At 46.9% G+C, this 17,485-nt stretch overlaps 1 protein-coding gene across 2 annotated transcripts in view; it reads right to left on the bottom strand.

The window, feature by feature from the left end:
• The window catches only part of NCAPH (non-SMC condensin I complex subunit H), a 414,052-nt gene that overhangs the window by 101,053 nt on the left and 295,514 nt on the right, over window positions 1–17,485 (bottom strand). The gene's annotated exons all lie outside the window — the stretch shown is intronic.

The following is a 17,485-nucleotide window of genomic DNA, read 5'->3' as shown; positions in this document are numbered from 1 at the left end:
AGGGCCTTGTGGCCAGGGAAGGCCTCTAAGGGCTGCAGCACTCATTGTGCCACCCTCAGAGGCCCTGTACCCTTACACACACACTGCCCTTGCAGGCTGAGTGTCTGGGTGCAGGACAAAACAAAGAGTCGACATGGCACACATCACTGTGTACCATGCCCATCACCTACACTGCCAAGGCATATGTCAGCCACCCCTCTAGCTGGGTGCATTACGCCTATGGTGTGGGCACAGGAGCAGGAGCCCTGTGCCCCTACAGTACCCGGGTCCATTCCTGGGCACTGTAAGTGCAGTGCTGTCATTTAAGAATACATGGTGCTGAGAGCTTGTCAAACACGAGCTCCACATCACCATATTGGCAACACTGAAGCCTGGGAAGTTTGGTATCAAACTTCTCAGCACATTGAACCCACACTGATGCCAGTATAGGATTTAATGTACTAAGCACCCCAGAGGGCATCTTAGAGATACCCCCTTACAGCTAACTTACAATCCACGTCTGCTCTGAGGCTGCCCCGGCTGCCACACAGCAGACACGTTGCTGGACCCCTGGGTGGGAGAGCCCCTGCTCTCCCGGGCCTGCAACAATGCACATCCTGGGTGAGGTGAGAAATCTCCTCCCCCAGGATGAGCAAAGGGAAGCTTCAAAGGCATGCCGCCATTTGGAGTTTCCCCAGGCCACTGCAACCCCCCACTCTGGCGGGAAGCTTGGCCGGAAACCCCATACAAGGACAGGGGATGTGCCAGCCTGCCCACCCCACCCCTCAGGTGGGGGAGGCGAGGTGAAGCACATCTGCGGGCTCTCGCCATCTTGAAGATGGGAGGCCCTACCCTATCAGGATTAGGCTACTGCCCCCCTCCCACAGGAGAGAGGCAGGATAGGGGGTGTACCCACCCCAGGACAAGGACCCATTGGTCCCTGGCCTTCACCTACCTGTAACGCCCCTAAATCGAGTATTTAGGGGCACCCTGAACCTTCCTTCCTTAGATTCCAGATAGAAAATTACAAGAAGAGCAAGAAGAACAAAGACCTGCCCTGCAGCTGCTAAAAAGAGAAGACACCAACTGCTTAGGCCCCAGCCCTACCGGCCTGTCGACTCTCGAACCTGCACCAGCGCGGCATCTCTCGTGGCCAGCAACCTCACCAACCCCGGAGGACCTGGCTACCTTTTGGCTCTAAGCCCCTGGGACTCCCATGAGTAGAGGCTCTACTCAAGAAATCTATTTTTAACCCCTGGCAGCAGCCCGGGACCGCGGACCCAACACACTCTGCACCAGCCAAGCCTGGCCAGTGCCGGAGTGGACAAAGACCCTGAGGACGACCCCACGGCGACTGTGACCCCGAGTCCGGCACCCAAGGACCCCCCTCGACATCCCGGAAGAAGCCTGCAGCCTCAGAACCAAGTGCCACCCCAACCGCGATCAACCAGAGGGTAAGATTCCCGACGTCAAAAGGCACCCCTGCACCCGGCGCCCTGCGGCCCCCTGTGCCCAATCCCGGGGTACCCACCTAACCTACAACTACCCAACTTACCTCTCGAAGTGGTGGTGGCACCTGAAACATCCTCGTCCCCGAGCCTGCAGCCTTTTTCCAAACCGGAACATTCCCATTGATTTCCATTGAGCGCCCGAAGGCTCAAAAGCACCCTGCACCCAGCCGCCCGAGTGGCCCTGGCAGTGCCCTCTCTACACTAACCTACTTCCCCACTTGCCCTGAGTAAGTGACCAGGAGCCCAGCTCCCACAGCCGCGTGGCTTGCCAGACAGCAGCCACCAACCAAGGCCCCCCTATCCCTCATAGGATAACATTGGGCCTAACTCTCTCTGCACCCGGCCGTCCTGAAACCGCTGAGGGTGAATCAACTGTACCTACCTGACACTGGGGGACCCCTGAGTCCATGCCCGGAATTTCAACTCTGCCAGTCGAGTACTTACCCTTAAACCGCTAACTTCATTTTCCTCATAGGGTAACATTGACTGGCTTTTTCTTCAAAAATCTTCTAAGTGTGAACTATTCAAAACTGCAAAAATTCACCAAAAATCAGCCAAGTGACAAAAACGAATTTACTCACCTGCTCCTAGGTGAGCTCCCAGTGCTGGATCTTGGTGCCCAGCCCTGACCCTGAAAAGTGTTCACAACTATACTTACCTCTAACTAATTTTTCTCCCATAGGAAACCATTGTCTGCTTTTCTGTGAAATTTCTTCTAAGTGTCTATTTTTGCAAATTTGAAATATTCTTTTAAAATCGTACCATTTCTGCAAACAAAATGACTTACCTGCTTTTGATAAGGACCCCAGTCCTGGGTCTAGGCACCCAGTCCTGGATTACTAAAGTAACGATAAAGTACTCTACCTGCAATGTGAATTTCTTGCCATAGAGATCCATTGAATGTTTTCTTTGAAATATTTTCTAAGTGCTAACTTTTGAAATAGCTGAATATTATTTAAAAATCATTACAGTTAAGTCGACTTTCATCACTTGATTCTGAATACTGATCCAAGGCTGGTTCTAGGAGCCAGACCTGGAATTCCAAAAGTAATCTGAAAAGTAATTTATTACAAATAACCTGAATTTACCATTGAGCTCAATGCATTGTTATGTTTAGGAAATAGGATTGTTTATTGCAACCAACTGTGACTGTTTACACAAATTTATTGCTTAAGACAAAAGTATTTATATTCAACCTCTCATTCTGAGAAAGTATATTTTTACTCCCTTTGTGGTTCTAAAAATAAAACAAGCATATATTTTATATATATAAACCATTGGCCTAGAGTTCAGTTATTGAGTGTGTGAAACCATTTGCTGACTGAGAGTGTACAATAAATGCTTTACACTGGTACTGCCTTACTGCTCGACCAAGCTACCACTTTTGAGAGTAAGGTCATACCTAACTTTGACCTCTATCAGCCTCTGGGGGACTGTGGACTCTGTACACCCTGTACCTATTAGGGAACAGTATATACAGAGCCACTTTCTCACACAAGTCCAACAATCATGAACAAGAAGACAATATCAGGCAGTTTGGGCCCTAGGTGCTATTATTGTACCCAAGGATGTACCAAATGTGCCAAGACAAGTTCTGATTAACGCGATTTAGGTAGGGGAAAGGAAAGGATACATGCAGTCTCGTTAGGTCTGCCATAAGCTTGTGTGGCACTGTTGCATCAATGGGCAAAGTGAGCAGGCACGCATTGTTATTCATCCGCCAGGTCATCAACAGACTGAGGTGTCACCGAGAGGAAGAGGTTGATGCTATGTTCGGTGTCCGAGTGAATGGTACGAGTCGGACATGATCTTAAGGTTGTCGTCATGAAAGGAGTTCGCTATTGCCAGCACCTCCGTCCTGCTGCTCATCATCTGTTCATGTGTAGGACCAGGGGCGGCGGAGTTGTGCAGGCCTTTGGCGGCACGGCAAGGGCCACGGCCCGGAGATCGTGTGGGGCTGACACACACAGAGCCAGACGGCCCATCTTGGCTCAATTCGAGGTTCATCACTTCCAGCCATTCCTTTGCATCATTCGGACTGTCAAAAAGTAGGCTTTCCAGGTCGTGTATCATTTTCAAATCGAGCCGGGAACAGTAACGCATATTTGAGCTGGGCCGCCCGTAGCTTTTTCTTCAATGCCTGAAAGGATGAGCACTGGCGCTGCACCAATACTGTATAGTCGGCGTAAAGCAAGATTCGCTGATTCTCCAATTGGATCTGCGTACGTTCCCTCGCTTTCTGCAGTAGGACATCACGGTCTCTGTAGTTCAGTATTTTAACGATCAAGGGTCGCGGAGGTGCCCCAGCCCTTGGCGCTCCAGTAGGAATCCGGTGGGCCCTCTCCATGCAGAAGAAAGGCAACAAGCCCTCTGGGGCTACGTGGTCTCGAAACCAGGTTTCCATGAAGTCAGCCGCTTTGGGGCCTTCACTGCGATCCGGAAGTCCTGTCTTATTCCGGAAGTTCCTGCCCTCTGCATCTTCGATCCAATCTTGTAGTCCGTTGACTTGCTGTTGTAGTTCTTGTATCGGTTTAGTGTGTTCTGTAATTCGAGGTTCCATGCTGGTCATGGCTTTCACATGGCCATGGACCGTGCCGGCGAGTTTCACATGGTCCGCCCGGAGGAGTGTAAAGCCAGTGGTAAGGGTTCCGATCTGTTGTTCTATTGCTGTACTGAAGTCTCTGACTTCCTTTAGGATCAGGTCACGTTTATCAGGGAAAACCTCAAGGGTCCCTGAGGAGGAAGAGCCAGGTGATGGGGGCCTAGCGGTAGTTTCAGGGCCACCTCTAACAGGATGATTGTCCAAAGTTTTCCCCTTAAGTCTCCCCATGACGCCCACAAGTTCTCCCCATGACGCCCACAAGTTCTCCCCGGACGTGTACTGTATGAGTAGGCTATTTGGTTTTAGGTTTAACCTATAATAACTGATAAAACCCCACCGAAAGGAAAATAGCCATCCCTGGTGTAATCATATAAACACTGAAAAAACACCTTTGCATCCACAAACTAAGTGCCATTCAAAGAAAGGAAAAGAGGAGTAAAAGAGTCATTTTTATTTCGTCCTTAAGGGGCCAATACAATGTAACTTTGTTATACAAGGTAGTATCAAGAGAGACTGGGCTAACATTATTCTGCTTGAGTTTTGTTGTTTAGGGATGTCACTGAAATATTGTCTCTTCTTCCTTCTGCTTTTTTTTTTAGGTTTGTGGTCTTTGGTCTAAAGATGCAGTGTTTAGATACATTTTTAGGTCTTATTTAGTTATTTTATAAACTGTAGAGAATTGGGAAATATCAAAATCATATTTGAACTTTTGGCTACATTTGACTTCCCGGATAGGTGAAATGGTTGGATTAATTAGAATCTTTCCTAATATGTAGCATCACATTTACCCACAGACAGAGAATGGGTGAAGTCCTTTGATACATCTGTCCCCCTTTCTAGTGAGTCAGTATTGATTGTAAGGGAATTGCCAAACAGCCCAGTTTTCAAACATTCAATGCAAGATGTAGTGACAGGTATGTGTGAAACGAATGTTGTCACCAAGCATCTGAGATAGTGGTGAAAACATGACACCAGGCGTTTGGTAAACATGGAACAGTGTCACTTAGAATGCTGCTGAAAAAAGTTCCTACCAAGTTCAATTAAGATTGGAGTGATATTGTTTGTATTTGCAGTAATTCAGCTACGTATATGAACAAGTTGTATGATGGCCTGTCAAATCGATACCTGAGCTGAAGTGCTTCCCTGTAAGATATCCTTGTCACATGCTAGAGTGTATGCTGAAAGCATCTTTACAATCTTCAAGAGTTATTGAAGAATGCTATTGACTTATTAGTCCATTCTGGTGCAGTAAAAATGTATTTTGTCCACATATATACCCTGTGCACACACTACCTATACACATGCACTATCTGTGCAGAAAGCAAGCAATAATAAAAATTAAATTAAAATTCCATTAACACCGGAAAAACACTGTTTCTGTGGTTTTTAATGGCGCAAAAATGTGTAACCACTGATAACCACTGTTTTTTTAAGGTATTGAAAAAACTGAAAAAACCCCACCAGAATTTACCAAAAATAGAAACTGAAAACAGGAAAGCCTATGTATGAGCAATGCGGCAGGCAGAGAGGCACCCTGCAGCGTTGTACAAGCCCGATGATAGCGACCCACAAAGTGACAGCTTCAGTGGATGTGCGGCCGCTCCTCGGAGAGAACCAAGGGCGCAGGCAATTAGGTTGGTGTAGTCCGGAGTCAAGCGTGGGCGCCCCCGTCCCTGCACACTACAGTAGTGGGCGGGCCAAATAGAATGAGCCCAAATACCAGATGAAGCCACTCCGTGGTGCAGGCCCCAGCACCCCCACCCCAGGCCAGGTGGTGGGCACTATTCAAGGGAAGGCTAGATTGTCAGTCACTCCTCCCCACCCAGCCCAGCCGCGTCCACATGGGTCATCCGTTAGGCCCAGTAATAGGAGCGGAGCATTCTCACTAACCAGGGTCACAAAGAGAGCAATCCAGCAGGCCACTCAGCAGCTCTCAAAGTTAACAGGCTTTGCCGCGTACCACCTCACAGCCACCCCAGAGGGGTGGCACAATTCCATCTGCGCACACTGCGGGCCAGGAACAGGACAGGTGCAGAGGGTAAGCCCACCATGCTAACTGTGCCTTATGTCTCAGGCGTGCGGGGGGGATTGGATGCCCAGCAGGCCCTGTACACGGCCTAATCCACCCGCACTCGCCAGGAGGGCTGGGGCTGCCCGTGCGTAGGTCTCTCACCGTCACCTGCAATCCCCCGTCACGGCCCCCTGCGTTGTGTAGCCACTCCAGTACCCATATATCCGAACGGGGCCGAGTGCGGGGCACAGTCACGGCGACAGGAGAGGGGGGGGGGGCACCACCGGAGGCAGGGGTCACGCCGCCGCAGTACCGCTGGTCTCGGAGGCAGGCAGGCCTCCGCAGTAGTAATGCAGGAATCCGTTTGGAGTGCCACCTCCGGTCGCAGGCATCAGGCAGTCTGGGTTCCGGAAGCAGCGCCGCAAGGACGCCGCGGCTGGTCTCAGCACCCCCACCCGACCAGGTGAGGGGTCGGAGTGACAGGAGGCACTATACAGTGCGGCATACAGCGGCACAGGGCGGGGGCGCCCGCAAAGCACAAGACTCGGCGGAGGGCGCCTGCGTCAGCAATAGTCCACAGCACTCGTCACCGCAGCTCGCCAGGCCTTTCCCTCAGTGTACTAGCACCACCGCTCTCCGCCACTTCTTGTCCCCGGCTCCGATGCATCGCAACAGCCAGTCCAAGACTGCCTCCGGGCACGGCGCCCGTCGTGGGGGAGGGGTGGTCAGGGTCACTAGAGCCAGCAGGAGCCGTGGTTCAGCATCAGAAGTGGCGTTGAGGCAGGGGAGGCTGTAGGTCCGCAGCTCCCGGCAGGCGCAGCCCACCGACAGAGCTGCTGCTCCAATCAGGTCAGAGTCGGCAGGCATACTTCGTAGGCACTCTATGACCACAGGACTGCGCTTAAAATTCGAAGAGCAGGTCTGTGCCCGGCGATGACAAAGGATTAGTCAGCACAACCAGCTGCACAGGGGCGGCTGGGAGTAGCGGTCAAAATCAGAATTCGGCCCAATGCATTTCAAAGGAGACTGGGGGTGCTCGAAGCCACACTGCTTGCAGGTAGGTACATCAGTTGCAGGTAGGTACATAGGTTGAAGGTTCCAAGTTTTGGAGTTAAGAATAAGCACAGACGGGAGGGCCACATAGCATCACCAAAGATACATCGCCAGCGGCACAGGGGCAGCTGGGCGCAAATTCAGCATCAGGCGACCAACCCTTTTTAATGGACAACTTGCTTTGGACAAAGGCTGCAGGCATTGCACCGGAGGTTGCAGAAGGTAGACCAGCGACAGTGGAGGTAAAAAGATGTGCAGGGGATCATAGGGGCACAATCTATTTAGCTCACCTAGGCTTAGGTGCTTCGGGTGCAGGGGCACCTTTAGAGGTCCGATTTCTCTTACCGGAGCGGGTCGCGGTCAGGAGCCGCCTCTGGATTCAGGCTGCAGGCCACATCGTGGAGTCCAGGACGGGATCAGTCAACACTGGACTTGAGGTCGGAATCGCTGGGAAATCTGTTCTCGTCACTGGGCATCCTGGACACTGGCCGAAGAAGTCTAGTGCAGAGTAGTCAGGACTCGTGGTTCCAGCTGGCACCCGGGTCCTTGGTGTTGGATTCTTGGGGACAAAACGGCTGTCCTCAGGAGTTCTGGTTGTTGTCAAAGTTCAGGCAGTCTTCCTTAGGTTTCTGGAAGTTGCTAGCTGCAGGACAGGTGTCTTCTCGCATGGTCCTTGAAGCTGGAGACAGGTCAATAGGGATGGGGCCAAGTCAGTAGTCCTCTTCAGGCTTCGCAACATGGCGTCTTCTTTGTCCGTCTTCTTAGGTTGCAGGTAACTAGTTTCAAGGTCTGAGGGAGCCTCCTAAATACTAGATTTAGGTGGCCTTTTAAGGGAGTAACAGGTAGGTTCAAAGGGCACCCCACTAGGGGGACTAGTCCTAGCCCTGATTGGAAGAGACCCCTCATCTTAAAGATGGAGGGGACTAAAAGATGTGCTTCACCTCTGCTCCCCCACCCTTGGGATGGAGTAGGCAGAGGTGGGCACACCTCCTATTCTTGTAAGTTTTCCTGTCGGTTTTCCCACACAAAGTGGGGGTATAACCCGAGGGCTGACATCTGCTTCTAGCAGCAGAGGTTGGGGGTCGCATTACAAAGGCGGCAGGTCTTTGAAGCGTCCCCTTCGAGCACTGTGCCAATCCTGGGGGAGGAGGTGTGACATCTCCACCCAGGATATTGATTGTTTCTGGTCCCAGAGAGCAGAGGCTCTCCACCCAAGGGTCTAGAAACATGTCTGTGTCGCAGGCTGCCTAAAACCAGTCAGTGACCACATCAGGGTCGGTAGGTTTTCAAGGGGCACCTCTGAGGTGCCGTCTGAGTACATGTTACAATAAATCCTACACTGGTGTGGATTGTTTGAGGAGTAGCTTGTTACCAACACTCTTGTGTTCAGTCTAGCCATCATGGTGCTGTGGAACTTGAATTTGCAAGTTTCCAGCCCAGGTTCTCTCTATGGCTTTGCTTGCACATACAACATTAAGGAATAGACCCTACTATTGTAAAGGCAGATCTTGCTCATGTAGATATGCCCTCACCTGTGGTATAGTGCGCCCTGCCTTAGGGCTGTAAGGCCTGCTAGATGGGGTGTCTTGCCTATATCTTCAATTACAAACAACAGTGATCCTCAAATGGATAGAGTAATGTACAGATAAATATAGTTCACAATCGATACTATATTCTGGAAGTCCAGCCGGACAACCGATTTAATTATTCAAATTGAAGTTGCATACACAAATTACAATACACGTGGGACACAGTTCTGTGTCCAGAATGAACATTGACATTAACAAAACAAACAAGGCATTTCAGGCAAGACAAAAATTTGAGCTTTTTAGGTTATCCAGTGTAAAAAGCTTTTTCAAAACAGCTAGTGCACTTTTTTAACACAAGGGAATAACGTGCATGCTATTTTAAGGGGTCGACGACGTTTCGACCCTTTTTAGAAGAGTACCAGGATCATCATCAGGACTTTGATGTGTACATGCCTGATTGTGAACGAAATTGCCTGTGGGGAAACAAAAAGGGGTAGATGTAGAGAAACTAGAGAAAGAGATATATACGAGAGGAGATTTCAGGCTTTCCGCTAGTGGTGTGTTGAACAAGGTGAATTCACAAAACGGAGAAAGTGCATTAATAGGAATAAAGTGTAGTGAACATGCAGGCGTAAGTGGGATAATAATTACCTAGATGAAAGAAGGGTAATTCCAAAATTATTACACGTCCATGCGAGGCTGTCGATAATGGAGGCGGCGTGACAATGCACTACGGAAGAAAACAGGGTGTGAGCACGTAGCTGGTGCCAAGGACACGAGAGGAAGGGGAGTGTTGTGAAATGGAACGCTTACCGGGATCCAGCCTGGTCCAGGGGGTTACAGTGAACCGAGTGACGGCGTTAGGAGCGTTGGGTAACAATAAATACCGGAAGGTGTGTTGGGACTAGAGCGGGTGAGAGCGGCGCCATCTTAGTGTGGAATAATAGAAAGAAAGGAAAGATTGCAAAAGTTCTTTAAGACGGTAAAGACAGACCAAACACTTCATATATTGCTTGTTTCCAAAAAACATTTGCGTTGAATCGGCATCACAGTTGTAATAAAAGGGGGGAGAATTAAATAAAAAAAAGCAAGTCTTGGAACAAGAACATACGGAAAACTTATATGTAAAGAGAACTGTTGTGGGTAATTATAGCTCCAATCATTAGGGTTCAGTCAGTGCCGTGATCATGATGTAGTAGATCAAGGGAGAACAACAACAACGCGCGAGGGATACATAGGGAAAGCCAGATGACAGTGTGATATACAAAAAGGAAAACATCCGTTATTTGACAGTTGCTGTAAAAACAAGTTGGATTCGACATTAGAGTGAGAATTCATGATGTCAGAGGAGGTTAGTCCAATCCTCGCTCCGATTCAGGCCTTTCCTGATGCTGTCAGTGCAGTTGATCATTCTGAGTTCTTCTTTATTCATGATTTTAGCTATGTCTCCACCTCTTGGCGGCTGTTTGATGCATTTGAGCACTGTCCATTTAATGTCAACATCTTTGTGCCCCATTTCAAAAAAATGTTCAACAAGGGGGGCATTTGGGGTTTTGCAACGCACTCTGCTTTTGTGTTGGCCAATTCGTAATTTCACCTTTTGTGTTGTCTGTCCGATATAAATCTTGTTGCATGGACAAGAAATGAGATAAATAACATTGCACGTATTACAGTTCGAGAAGGAATTCAGAGTGATAGATACATTGTTAAATACAAATTCTTTCCCTTCCATAGTAGTGCTACAAACATTACAATTGCCACATTTGGTATGTCCAATGAGGGGGGCCTAACTCCCAGTGTGCATCAAGAGTGACCATTGGGCTGGGTTAAGGTAAAGCGGCTCTTACCAGATGATCCTTTAAGTTCCGGTTCTTACGGAATACAAAAATAGGTCGCTCTATTGAGAGATTCCCTGCATTGACCCTGCCAGTGTTGTATGATGTATTTACGAATTTGGTTGGACGCTGGGGAAAACGTGGTCACACAAACTAAGCGGTTTGCATTGGTTTTGACTTCTGGTGACAGTAGGATTTCCCTTGGACAATACCAAGCTCGTTTTTGAGCATTTTTTACCAGTCTTTTGGGGTAACCACGGGCTCTCAGTTTGTTGGTGAGAATGAGAGCTTCAGAAAAATAGTCATCCTTGGAAAAACAGTTCCGTCTAATACGGAGAAATTGGGAATATGGCAAAGAGTCTCTGAGTGCTCGGGGATGGTGACTTTCGTATCTGAGTAATGTATTTCTCTCTGTGCTTTTTCTGTATAGTTTGGTTAATAGTTCACCTTCAGAATGATATATGGTTAGATCAAGAAATGGGATTTGTGATCCATCATACGTGTTGGTGAAGTTGAGGCCAGAGCAATTATTATTGAGCCAGTGATTGAATTGGGAAAGTGTATCCTCATCTTGATGCCATATCAGGAAAATGTCATCTATATAACGACGCCATATAATTATGCCCGGAAGGAATGGGTTGGTAGCATCAAGGATGGTAGTCATTTCTAGATGATCCATATAGAGGATTGCTAGGTTCGGTGCAAAAACTGCGCCCATCGATGTACCTTTGACTTGCTGGCAATATTCATTATCAAAGGTAAAGAAGTTACGGGTCAAGCAGAGTTCAAGTAACTGAATAATGAAAAGTGTGGGGACAGGGTGGGGACGTGGTCTGGAGTCCAAGATCCCTTGGATCACGAGGAGTGCTGGGATTTGGGGAATGTTAGTGTAGAGTGATTCTACATCCATGGTGCAAAGGATATCAAGGGAAGGATCAAAGGGGTGATGCTCGATGAGATTTATCATAGCCATACTGTCTCTGATATAACACTGGGTGAGTGGTACGAAATCCTTAATAAAGTGGTCAATGTATTGACCTAGGGGTTCTAGGATGGAACCGCAACCGGAAACTATGGGCCGTCCCGGAGGGTTGGTCTGATTTTTGTGGACCTTTGGTAAGGTATAAATGACTGGTGTGCGGGGTGATTTTACATTGAGGAATAGAAATTCTTTCTGACTTAGAAAACCCTCCTGTTTGGCTTCTGTAGTGATTTTTAAGATAACCATTTGTAGCTCTTTGGTAGGGTTCGTAGGAAGTCTACAATAATGATCTGTGTTTGATAATTGGCGTAGAATTTCTTCCTTGTACGTTACTCTTTCTTGAAGGACAATGCCTCCGCCCTTGTCGGCTGATTTGATGACTAGGGAGTCATTCATTTTCAGAGAAGTGATGGCTTTCTTTTCAGGAAGAGAAATATTTTAGGGAATGAAGCGTTTTTTTGATTCCAAGACGGATAAATCATTCAGAACCAGTTTTTCAAAAGTGGTTATTTCACTGGGAATCATGTTGGTGGAGGGTGAGAAAGTAGATGGAGGTCTGAAAGGAGTATTGGAGATGGAAGAAGGGGAAGGATTTAAGAGGAAGAATGTGTGTAGACGTAAACGTCTAAAAAATCTGAGTAATTCCGTATGAGGTTCCAAGAAATTGGGATGGGTAGTGGGGACAAACGATAATCCTTTAATGAGTAGTGATAACTCAGGGTCTGAAAGTATGTGTTGAGAAAGATTGAAAATGGGTATGCGTTGCAGATTGTCACCAGTTACCATTGGTAAAATTTTTGGCGAGTTTGGCGCTCCCCTGGTGGGTTGTACCATCTCTGGGCCTGTTTGACACAGCCGCGTCTGGGTGGTTCGTTTTGGCCCCGTCCTAAAAAATTACTGCTTGCAGTAATTTTTTAGGACGGGGCCAAAACAAACCACCCAGACGCGGCCGTGTCAAACAGGCCCAGAGATGGTACAACCCACCGGGGGAGCGCCAAACTCGCCAAATATTTTACCAATGGTAACTGGTGACAATCTGCAACGCATACCCATTTTCAATCTTTCTCAACACATACTTTCAGACCCTGAGTTATCACTACTCATTAAAGGATTATCGTTTGTCCCCACTACCCATCCCAATTTCTTGGAACCTCATACGGAATTACTCAGATTTTTTAGACGTTTACGTCTACACACATTCTTCCTCTTAAATCCTTCCCCTTCGTCCATCTCCAATACTCCTTTCAGACCTCCATCTACTTTCTCACCCTCCACCAACATGATTCCCAGTGAAATAACCACTTTTGAAAAACTGGTTCTGAATGATTTATCCGTCTTGGAATCAAAAAAACGCTTCATTCCCTACAATATTTCTCTTCCTGAAAAGAAAGCCATCACTTCTCTGAAAATGAATGACTCCCTAGTCATCAAATCAGCCGACAAGGGCGGAGGCATTGTCCTTCAAGAAAGAGTAACGTACAAGGAAGAAATTCTACGCCAATTATCAAACACAGATCATTATTGTAGACTTCCTACGAACCCTACCAAAGAGCTACAAATGGTTATCATAAAAATCACTACAGAAGCCAAACAGGAGGGTTTTCTAAGTCAGAAAGAATTTCTATTCCTCAATGTAAAATCACCCCGCACACCAGTCATTTATACCTTACCAAAGGTCCACAAAAATCAGACCAACCCTCCGGGACGGCCCATAGTTTCCGGTTGCGGTTCCATCCTAGAACCCCTAGGTCAATACATTGACCACTTTATTAAGGATTTCGTACCACTCGCCCAGTGTTATATCAGAGACAGTATGGCTATGATAAATCTCATCGAGCATCACCCCTTTGATCCTTCCCTTGATATCCTTTGCACCATGGATGTAGAATCACTCTACACTAACATTCCCCAAATCCCAGCACTCCTCGTGATCCAAGGGATCTTGGACTCCAGACCACGTCCCACCCTGTCCCCACACTTTTCATTATTCAGTTACTTGAACTCTGCTTGACCCGTAACTTCTTTACCTTTGATAATGAATATTACCAGCAAGTCAAAGGTACATCGATGGGCGCAGTTTTTGCACCGAACCTAGCAATCCTCTATATGGATCATCTAGAAATGACTACCATCCTTGATGCTACCAACCCATTCCTTCCGGGCATAATTATATGGCGTTGTTATATAGATGACATTTTCCTGATATGGCATCAAGATGAGGATACACTTTCCCAATTCAATCACTGGCTCAATAATAATTGCTCTGGCCTCAACTTCACCAACACGTATGATAGATCACAAATCCCATTTCATGATCTAACCATATATCATTCTGAAGGGGAACTATTAACCAAACTATACAGAAAAAGCACAGAGAGAAATACATTACTCAGATACGAAAGTCACCATCCCCGAGCACTCAGACTCTTTGCCATATTCCCAATTTCTCCGCATTAGACGGAACTGTTTTTCCAAGGATGACTATATTTCTGAAGCTCTCATTCTCACCAACAAACTGAGAGCCCGTGGTTACCCCAAAAGACTGGCAAAAAATGCTCAAAAACGAGCTTGGTATTGTCCAAGGGAAATCCTACTGTCACCAAAAGTCAAAACCAATGCAAACCGCTTAGTTTGTGTGACCACGTTTTCCCCAGCATCCAACCAAATACGTAAATCCATCATACAACACTGGCCAGTGGTCAATGCAGGGAATCTCTCAATAGAGCGACCTATTTTTGCATTCCGTAAGAACCGGAACTTAAAGGATCATCTGGTAAGAGCCGCTTTACCTTACCCCAGCCCAATGGTCACTTTTGATGCACACTGGGAGTTAGGCCCCCTCATTGGACATGCCAAATGTGGCAATTGTAATGTTTGTAGCACTACTATGGAAGGGAAAGAATTTGTATTTAACAATGTATCTATCACTCTGAATTCCTTCTCGAACTGTAATACGTGCAATGTTATTTATCTCATTTCTTGTCCATGCAACAAGATTTATATCGGACAGACAACACAAAAGGTGAAATTACGAATTGGCCAACACAAAAGCAGAGTGCGTTGCAAAACCCCAAATACCCCCCTTGTTGAACATTTTTTTGAAATGGGGCACAAAGATGTTGACATTAAATGGACAGTGCTCAAATGCATCAAACAGCCGCCAAGAGGTGGAGACATAGCTAAAATCATGAATAAAGAAGAACTCAGAATGATCAACTGCACTGACAGCATCAGGAAAGGCCTGAATCGGAGCGAGGATTGGACTAACCTCCTCTGACATCATGAATTCTCACTCTAATGTCGAATCCAACTTGTTTTTACAGCAACTGTCAAATAACGGATGTTTTCCTTTTTGTATATCACACTGTCATCTGGCTTTCCCTATGTATCCCTCGCGCGTTGTTGTTTTTCTCCCTTGATCTACTACATCATGATCACGGCACTGACTGAACCCTAATGATTGGAGCTATAATTACCCACAACAGTTCTCTTTACATACAAGTTTTCCGTATGTTCTTGTTCCAAGACTTGCTTTATTTTATTTAATTCTCCCCCCTTTTATTACAACTGTGATGCTGATTCAACGCAAATGTTTTTTGGAAACATGCAATATATGAAGTGTTTGGTCTGTCTTTACCGTCTTAAAGAACTTTTGCCATCTTTCCTTTCTTTCTATTATTCCACACTAAGATGGCGCCGCTCTCACCCGCTCTAGTCCCAACACACCTTCCGGTATTTATGGTTACCCAACGCTCCTAACGCCGTCACTCGGTTCACTGTAACCCCCTGGACCAGGCTGGATCCCGGTAAGCGTTCCATTTCACAAAACTCCCCTTCCTCTCGTGTCCTTGGCACCAGCTACGTGCTCACACCCTGTTTTCTTCCGTAGTGCATTGTCACGCCGCCTCCATTATCGACAGCCTCGCATGGACGTGTAATAATTTTGGAATTACCCTTCTTTCATCTAGGTAATTATTATCCCACTTACGCCTGCATGTTCACTACACTTTATTCCTATTAATGCACTTTCTCCGTTTTTAGTGGTCGCTCACCGGCAGGAATTGCTTCCCGTGGCTTCGACCCGACTATACCATTGCTCTCCGGCTCAGACTTGTGAGCCTCCGCAGTTGCCCCCGTCACTTTACGGCTCTCGTTCTCCTACGAGCACAGGTCAGACCCTCCACCTCAGCGGTCTCACCTCCCACCCGTTGACCGCTTCTCACCTCTTTACCAAGCTAGCAGTATGAGCTCTTCATCACCTGTCGTCCGTTCAACCAACGTTTTTTTTTTAGTCGCATGCTCTCTAATCACGCGTTTCCCTTCCGCTCCCACCTCGTATCCTTTACCACCAATACAGATTATTCTTTAGAGCAACAAGCGCTTACGTGGCATGTCAATAAGCGTACTGTTCACTCCTCAAAACCTATGTATGCCGCCTTTTCGTCAATTGATACCTCTTTTCAGTCTTATTTCACCTTCGCGATAGACCACCGTTCTATTTACAATCAACCCGCGTTCCACATTACCCCACGCATGCCCACATAGTCGCATGCACTCATGGAACCGCACTCGAATCGCTTTTGTGAATTCACCTTGTTCAACACACCACTAGCGGAAAGCCTGAAGTCTCCTCTCGTATATATCTCTTTCTCTAGTTTCTCTACATCTACCCCTTTTTGTTTCCCCACAGGCAATTTCGTTCACAATCAGGCATGTACACATCAAAGTCCTGATGATGATCCTGGTACTCTTCTAAAAAGGATCGAAACGTTGTCGACCCCTTAAAATAGCATGCAAGTTATTCCCTTGTGTTAAAAAAGTGCACTAGCTGTTTTGAAAAAGCTTTTTACACTGGATAACCTAAAAAGCTCCAATTTTTGTCTTGCCTGAAATGCCTGGTTTGTTTTGTTAATGTCAAGGTTCATTCTGGACACAGAACTGTGTCCCACGTGTATTGTAATTTGTGTATGCAACTTCAATTTGAATAATTAAATCGGTTGTCCGGCTGGACTTCCAGAATATAGTATCGATTGTGAACTATATTTATCTGTACATTACTCTATCCATTTGAGGATCACTGTTTGTAATTAACGATTACCCAAGGTCCTCAATTACCTTTTCGGGTTCCCTTGTTGCATAAAAAAATTGCCTATATCTTCAGGCAATGCTGTCTGCCATGGCAACCGGGCAGGGTACAATGTCGACTTTGTCATTTTCCACCTCACTGGGGCATGCAAGCTGCAAGGACAGCTGCATGGTCCCAGCGAGGGAGTCCCAGTTGACCCTCATCAGCGTTCTGGCCCTAGGTACCCAGGGTGCCATTTATTAAGGACTTACAGGGGGCAGAAATACCAATTGTGGATTTGTTTTTAGGGAAGTACTGGCACAGAGGACCTGGTTGGCAGGGACCCTGTTCACTACAATCAAAACCACATCAATTTCCAGGCAAAAAGTGGGGGCTAACCATGTCGAAAGAGGCACTTTCTCACAGAGACCTCCAACTCTAATCACTTACAAAGTTTTAAATTACATTTCCACAATCAAGCATAAGTGATATGAATTGAAGTTATTACACAGTCAGCTTTTTGCATCAGCTAAATGATGGAATGAGGTGGATACTCAAAAAAAGAGAAAGCTTTGCTTGAACAATTTTCTTTGGAGGGAAGCTGCAATCCCACTTTTACATCTTGTGGGGGATGGCAGACAATGACAATGCAGAAATCAAGCAGACCCTTAAATGGAGGAAGACTGGCAACAGAAGGGATATTTGTAAACATAGGGGTTCAATTCTAATCTCACTACACCACCAATCTGTCGGAACCAGAGAGCTACTAGAGGATTCTGGGGTCAAGGGAAAGGGATACACGTGTTTAGGTTGGTTAAATGCACACTTTCTACCCCACAGCTATGTAAAGGTATAAAGCCACCACTCTACAGCCCACACCCAAGCCTAGAATCACGTTGCTTATTTTTGAATCCATAC

Source organism: Triturus cristatus, chromosome 11 (genome assembly GCF_964204655.1).
Source record: "Triturus cristatus chromosome 11, aTriCri1.1, whole genome shotgun sequence".
In the NCBI taxonomy this organism is placed as follows: domain Eukaryota; kingdom Metazoa; phylum Chordata; class Amphibia; order Caudata; family Salamandridae; genus Triturus; species Triturus cristatus.
This window is presented reverse-complemented; position numbering and strand designations above follow the sequence as displayed.